Below are 6,164 nucleotides of genomic sequence, written 5' to 3'. Positions count from 1 at the left end.
CTTTGGTTTGTGCGATTTTGTCTGCTATTTGGGATTTTGGTTTCTGGTGTGCCTTGTATGTTGATGGATGGTTTATTCCGGTATATTCTTACTGATTTGGCCATAATAAGGTGACGAGAACCGTAAGCTTTGAAGACGTGTATGTTAAGTGTTTGGTCTAGTAAGGGCTTTCTTGTGCTCATTTTCCATGTATTTTCTTATGAACTTATTTGAAGATGGTATGGTAGTCCTTTCAAGATTCATGAAAATGATACCAACGTATAAAGACGTGTGGAGCTGATACTCACTGATGGAGTAATCAATTTGGTAGATGAGATTGAGCTCTTGGAATCGGGAGGTAGAATCTGACAATTGTTTTTCATGATTAGCTTTCTCATCTTTCTATTAGTTTGTTTTTGTATTTCCTTGATGGTACAGGTCTAGGATAGACAGTATATATCTTAATGATTTCTTGGCAGTATTTAAACAATCATATCTAAAAAGGGCAAGGATTTTGGGCATTCTTCACTGGAATAAGTTTGAAAATATCTTTGGTTGAAGAGGCAAGAGGCTTCTTACAGTTAGTGTGCATTCTAAGAATATTTGTATCTAAAAACCTTCAAATGAAATTTAAATGGTAATATTAAAACTCTAGGGTACAATTACGCCGCATTTCAATAATCTTATATGAGGCGTCGAGGAATCTTATTCCATCGTCAATTATGACTTAAAAATGTTTGAATCATGGTGATCAATCTCAAGAGCTATTAAACAAAATACTATGGAAGTAATCGTACGTATGCAGTAGCTTTTAGAAACAAAGTCATCGACGTGTACTGGGTTTAACGTAACTTTTGTATTAGTTTTTCCCGCCGGGAAGTTTTCAATTAATCATGTGTCAAGCTCGTTTTCCTTTCATGTCTGACATCAAACCGTATCATCTCTCCGTAATTGTGTCATTCATGTGCGTCAGGTTTTTGGTAACATGATTCCTCTCTACTCGACGTCAGACGTAGGTCCTCCCACTTACAGATACCCTCGGGTACTCTAATGTCACCCCAATGGCCACCTGCACTCTCATTCTTTATAAAGTAACCCTATTTATATGAAATAGGAAATAACTTATTCTACTTTAGGCAACTAACAAAATTTTATATAGACGATCATAAGATAGAATGTCAAACTCATCTATAGATACCAAGGTTTGAAAGTTTTTAGCAGTATTGGATAAGAAAATTATCTGAACAAGTAGATTATTCTATAAAAATGAAAAAAAAACATAGAAGGATGGTCTTCTATATATTATAACAGATTGTACAGGTTGGGGAAGAATTTCGAAGGAAAAGGTAATACTTTTGTTATGTGATGAGAAAAACAGATATGTTCATGTTCTCTTTATAGTAAATGTTCCAAACTTGATCATTTTCATTTCTTCGTGAAGTACAAATATTTAAGTTAGGAATATGACTTCTAAATCATATTTACCTGGAGACTGATGGATTGGTTAGATGTCCGCCCAGGATTTGCTAGAGACTTAGGGACTCACTCTACACACACATATTAGAAGTTGCTTGAATCCGGTGACACGTTGTCAGGAAACAATGGCTAACAATGGCCGAGGATCCCATTTTCTATTAGGTTGGAACCCAGAATGTACAAGTTCTGGATCACCTTTTTTCTACTGAGTCCGCTCTTCATCTGACTGCAACTTTCTGAGGACATCCACAGTAAAGAATAACACTATACTGAACAGATTAATATAAACTTTTTTGGTCCCTCTGACCGATGTGCAGGACCCAAATCTTAAGGGACAGAAATTCTTATATCTTCTTATAAAAAATAGGGTACAGCTAATTTCTGTGCTGTTTCGTGGCTTAGCTCTATCTTTTCGATTCGTTAACAACAATAGACACGTGGGACTGTTCTTGTCTAGGCGATCCGCAACCAGAATGAAGCATTTATTTGCAGTTAAGTTTATCCTGTCGTATACCAATAACCCACTATTCAGCTAATTAAGACCAATCTCCATAAATATGATCATAAACAAGCTCTATTTTTGTTGTGAGAAAACTATGGAGCCAGTGTTGTTACTTAAATAGGTCTTATATTTTATATAATTTGCTTATTCATTATGTCTTGCCCTTAGATGCCTTTCGTCCTGTCTATGACTTCGACTCTTTCAAAAATGGAATCTCAGGCCACTTCTCTTACGCTAGAACTTGATTTTGAGTTGGTCCTTTATCTTCTGGGCAGTCCCAACTGTAGGTATTTTTTGCTGCTCTTCGGAATATGCAAATAATAAATAAATAATGTAATCTGAAATTATCTAGAAGAAGACGCCCCAAGTCGAGATGTTTTGCTCTCGGACGAATGAATATCTGACCTATAACCTACTCAGCCCGAATGAATGTATCTAGTATTATGTTTTCTCTAGCACTAGACGGTTCTATTCTTCTTACGGATGGTTCCTAATCTAAATCTAATCTCTATGAATATTTTCTGGCGTTAGACAAAACAAAATCTATAAAAAATAATTTTAGCGAAGATTTTATTCACGCTACTAATAGATGTCGTACTTAACTCTGTTGTTGTCAGAGTCTGCTAGATTACTTGTAGAGTTCGATCAACAGTTTCCGCCACGGGGGTTGTCATTGATTAAACTATGCTTGCTGACAATATTTCTTCAAGCACTGATTATTCTAATATTCTGTTTAGAATCTATCGAAACACGTTTAGAAAACTGAATATTATGGGTTATAAAAACACTTATGGTCAGCCAGAATTTTAAATAGACAGAACAAACTTGAGAAGAAGACCAAGAATAAGGTAAATGGATAGGAAAGATGAGGCTTCAAATATTAATAGAATTATCTGTCTCCCAGGGAGTAGAGGTTACAAAACATAAAAGCAAGTGGAAAGATATTGTAAATTGATGAAGGGATGACGAAGACGAAAGGATGTCCTTCTCATTTACTTCATTACTTATTCCGGATGGATGAAGAAGGGGGTTATTGTGAGAGACTTGTGCCCGATGCATTATCTGTGACCCAAACAGTGTGACGGGGCTAATGAAAGACCTTTCATCCCAGAGATGTTGAAAGTGAAAAATAATTCTCCACATTTTATAGGAAACCCACCCATTCAGGTAGTTATCTCAATTTTTTCAGCAACCATCCCGACAAAGTCAAGAAGAGTGTTGCCTCCGGCCTTTTTCTGTGAGCTTTTTAGGATTTGTAGTCCTAGATTCTTGGACCGGGAGATAGAACTCATCAAAAGGCAACTTTTGAAGATGGCATACCCGTCTCAGTTCCTGGATCAAGCCCTTAGCAAGGCTAGAGCCAGCCACCATAAAACTTCAGTTTCCACCACACAACCCTCTTTCAAAGATGTTTTAAAAATTTCCTATTGTAACTCCATCAATCCTTTTTTTCTAATTAATTCCTAACAACCGTTTCACAGTTGCTTACCATTACCCTAACACTGTGCACAAACAAATTGTTAATGTTCATCAAAGATTAAGGGGAACTGAGGCCCCAGGAGTGTATAGCCTTTCTTGTATAGATTGTGATTTAGTGTACCTTGGTCAAACCGGCAGGGATCTTAATACCAGGTTAACGGAGCACAAAAGATCCATTAGATATGCCCGGGAGAATTCCGCTACGTTCCAACATGTCAGTACCAAAAATCATAGTCTTGACTGGGACAAGGCCAAAATTTTGCTTAAATCCAACTGCAGCTTTAGAAGAAAAATGGTTGAATCCACCTTAATCGTAGAATATCCGAACTTGAACATCTCCAAAGGTCAATGGTCCCCGGACATAATCTCAATACTAGCTGTGAGCAGTTTGGTTAAAAATCTTTACCCTCCTGACCCTGCTCCTCCACCAATCTTGACCCCACTTCCCTTCTGACCTCATACCTCTACCCTCACCTCCCCTCCCCTCTGACTCCGGCCTGCGCGACGGATTGTCATGTTTTAGCTCTGTATGTTCCCCTTCTACTCATATCTCAATTGTATTTATGTCCGTACAGTTTCTTGTAACCTGTACTTTCCTGAAGAGGGCTATAACTATTAACCGGAAGATATAAGTTATACTTTCTTCCAAGTTTCCTTTTCTTCCGACTGTGAATTATTTGTGATTATAATTTTACAAATGTACCACTACATTTTGCCTAAGTGATATAATATATATACTCAAGACTAAGACTCCTGTGCTTCCTACTCCGGTTACGTCAACCTGTCAGAATGTCTCAATATGTATATATATATATATGTATGTATATATATATATATATAATATATGTATATATATATATATATGTATATATATATAATATATGTATATATATATATATAATATGTATATATATATATATATATATATATATATATGTCCCACGTGCTGCGGATGGAGTTGTGGCAACTCTGAACACGAGCCACTGCTTTGCGAGTTGACCGCTTGTTTGTAGGGACCTCACTTTGTTTACTTTGGTGTAATCACATGTGTTACTTATTCCTCCATGGTTATCCTTCACTTTTATGTGTCAGTGTGTTTAAGTAATTTTGGACATAATGTTCTATTACCATGTCGTCCATACAAAGAGTAGAAAAGCGGAAGAGATTGTGTTGATGTTATTTTGCACATGGTATTCTATACCCATGTCGTCTGGATAGAGAGTTTAAAAGCGGAAAAGAGTGAATTTAATAGTATCACAAAAACTTGAGTTGATAAAAGAGCTGGAAAGTGGTGGGAAGAAGACGAGATGTCTGTGACATTGCCAAAATTACCCGAGATGAGTAGTTGTATGGATCTTGAGCTAAAATTTGTAAAATAAATCACAAATAGAGATATCAAAGCTCATTATTGAAATCTCAGAATTCATTGAGAAACTATAATAAAAAAAATAATTTCAGAGTTGTAAGCAGTTAGATTCAAGTATTTTTTTCAAGCTTGCTCCGACTCCATGTTCAACTGGTGCACCGGCATCTGACGATACTTCCCCACTATCACCATCAACTGGAACACCAACAGCCCCTACCTCTAGTCCATTTACACCGCCAGCACAGTCTAGCACCACTGGAGCTGCAAAGTTTCAGTGACTCAGAATAAATCTCTGAGGTCCCACTACAATATATCATCACGACATACCAGCAACATCTCTCCACCATCCATGGCAAGTCTGATTTTAAAGTAGAATTTTTAAATTTACTGTACCGTGGTGTATATTTACAGAGTACATTTATTTTACATTGTCAGATTGGATGGTATGCTTGATTAGAAGTACAGCACTGTATCATTCCTCTTTCTGTCGTAATGTAATTGTTGATATGATCCACTACGGATTTAGTGTCGATAACTGCGGGCATTCGGCATTAACGGAGTGATGTTACTCACATTTTATCGTTAAATCGACGGATGAGTGTTTACACACACACACACACACACACACACACACACACACACACACACACACACACACACACACACACACACACACACACACACACACACACACAGACTGAATATCTCACTAACGGAGGAAAGAAAGAAATTTATTTGAAGATACGTATAATGCAATCACTAACTGTGATCCTCTTCAGCGTGGTTTTACAAAGGCTGGGTTGACTCATATATGCTAAGACGGGATACACAGTAGAGGCATGGGAAGGAAAGGATGCTAATATGTTGTTCGTTTGCTTACCTCCCCATGTCCCCTCTATGTATCCCTTTTTAGAATATATAAGTCAAACCACCTTTGTAAAACAGCGCTGAAGAGGATCACAGTTAGTGATCGCAATATATGTATCTTCTAACAATTTTCTTTTCTCCGATAGTGGGATATTCAGTCTATCTTATCAATGTGTTAGAGCATCCACTCGCTTATAAATAAATAGATGAATAAATAAATAAATAAATAGATAAATAGATAAATAAAATAAACAAACAAATAGATAAATGAATAGATAAATATATGTATATATATATATATGTATATATATGTATATATATATATGTATATATATATATATATGTATATATATATATATGTATATATAATATGTGTGTGTGTACGTATGTGCCCGTATATGTGTGTGTACGTGTGTGTCCGTGTGTGTGTGTGTGTGTGTGTGTGTGTGTGTGTATTTACCTAGTTGTATTACACGGGAAGGGAGCTATGCTCGT

This window comes from Oratosquilla oratoria, chromosome 11, assembly GCF_046742065.1.
Source record: "Oratosquilla oratoria isolate Oo_2021 chromosome 11, ASM4674206v1, whole genome shotgun sequence".
Taxonomy (NCBI): domain Eukaryota; kingdom Metazoa; phylum Arthropoda; class Malacostraca; order Stomatopoda; family Squillidae; genus Oratosquilla; species Oratosquilla oratoria.
The sequence above is the reverse complement of the archived record's forward strand: the minus strand, read 5'-3'. Positions refer to the sequence as shown.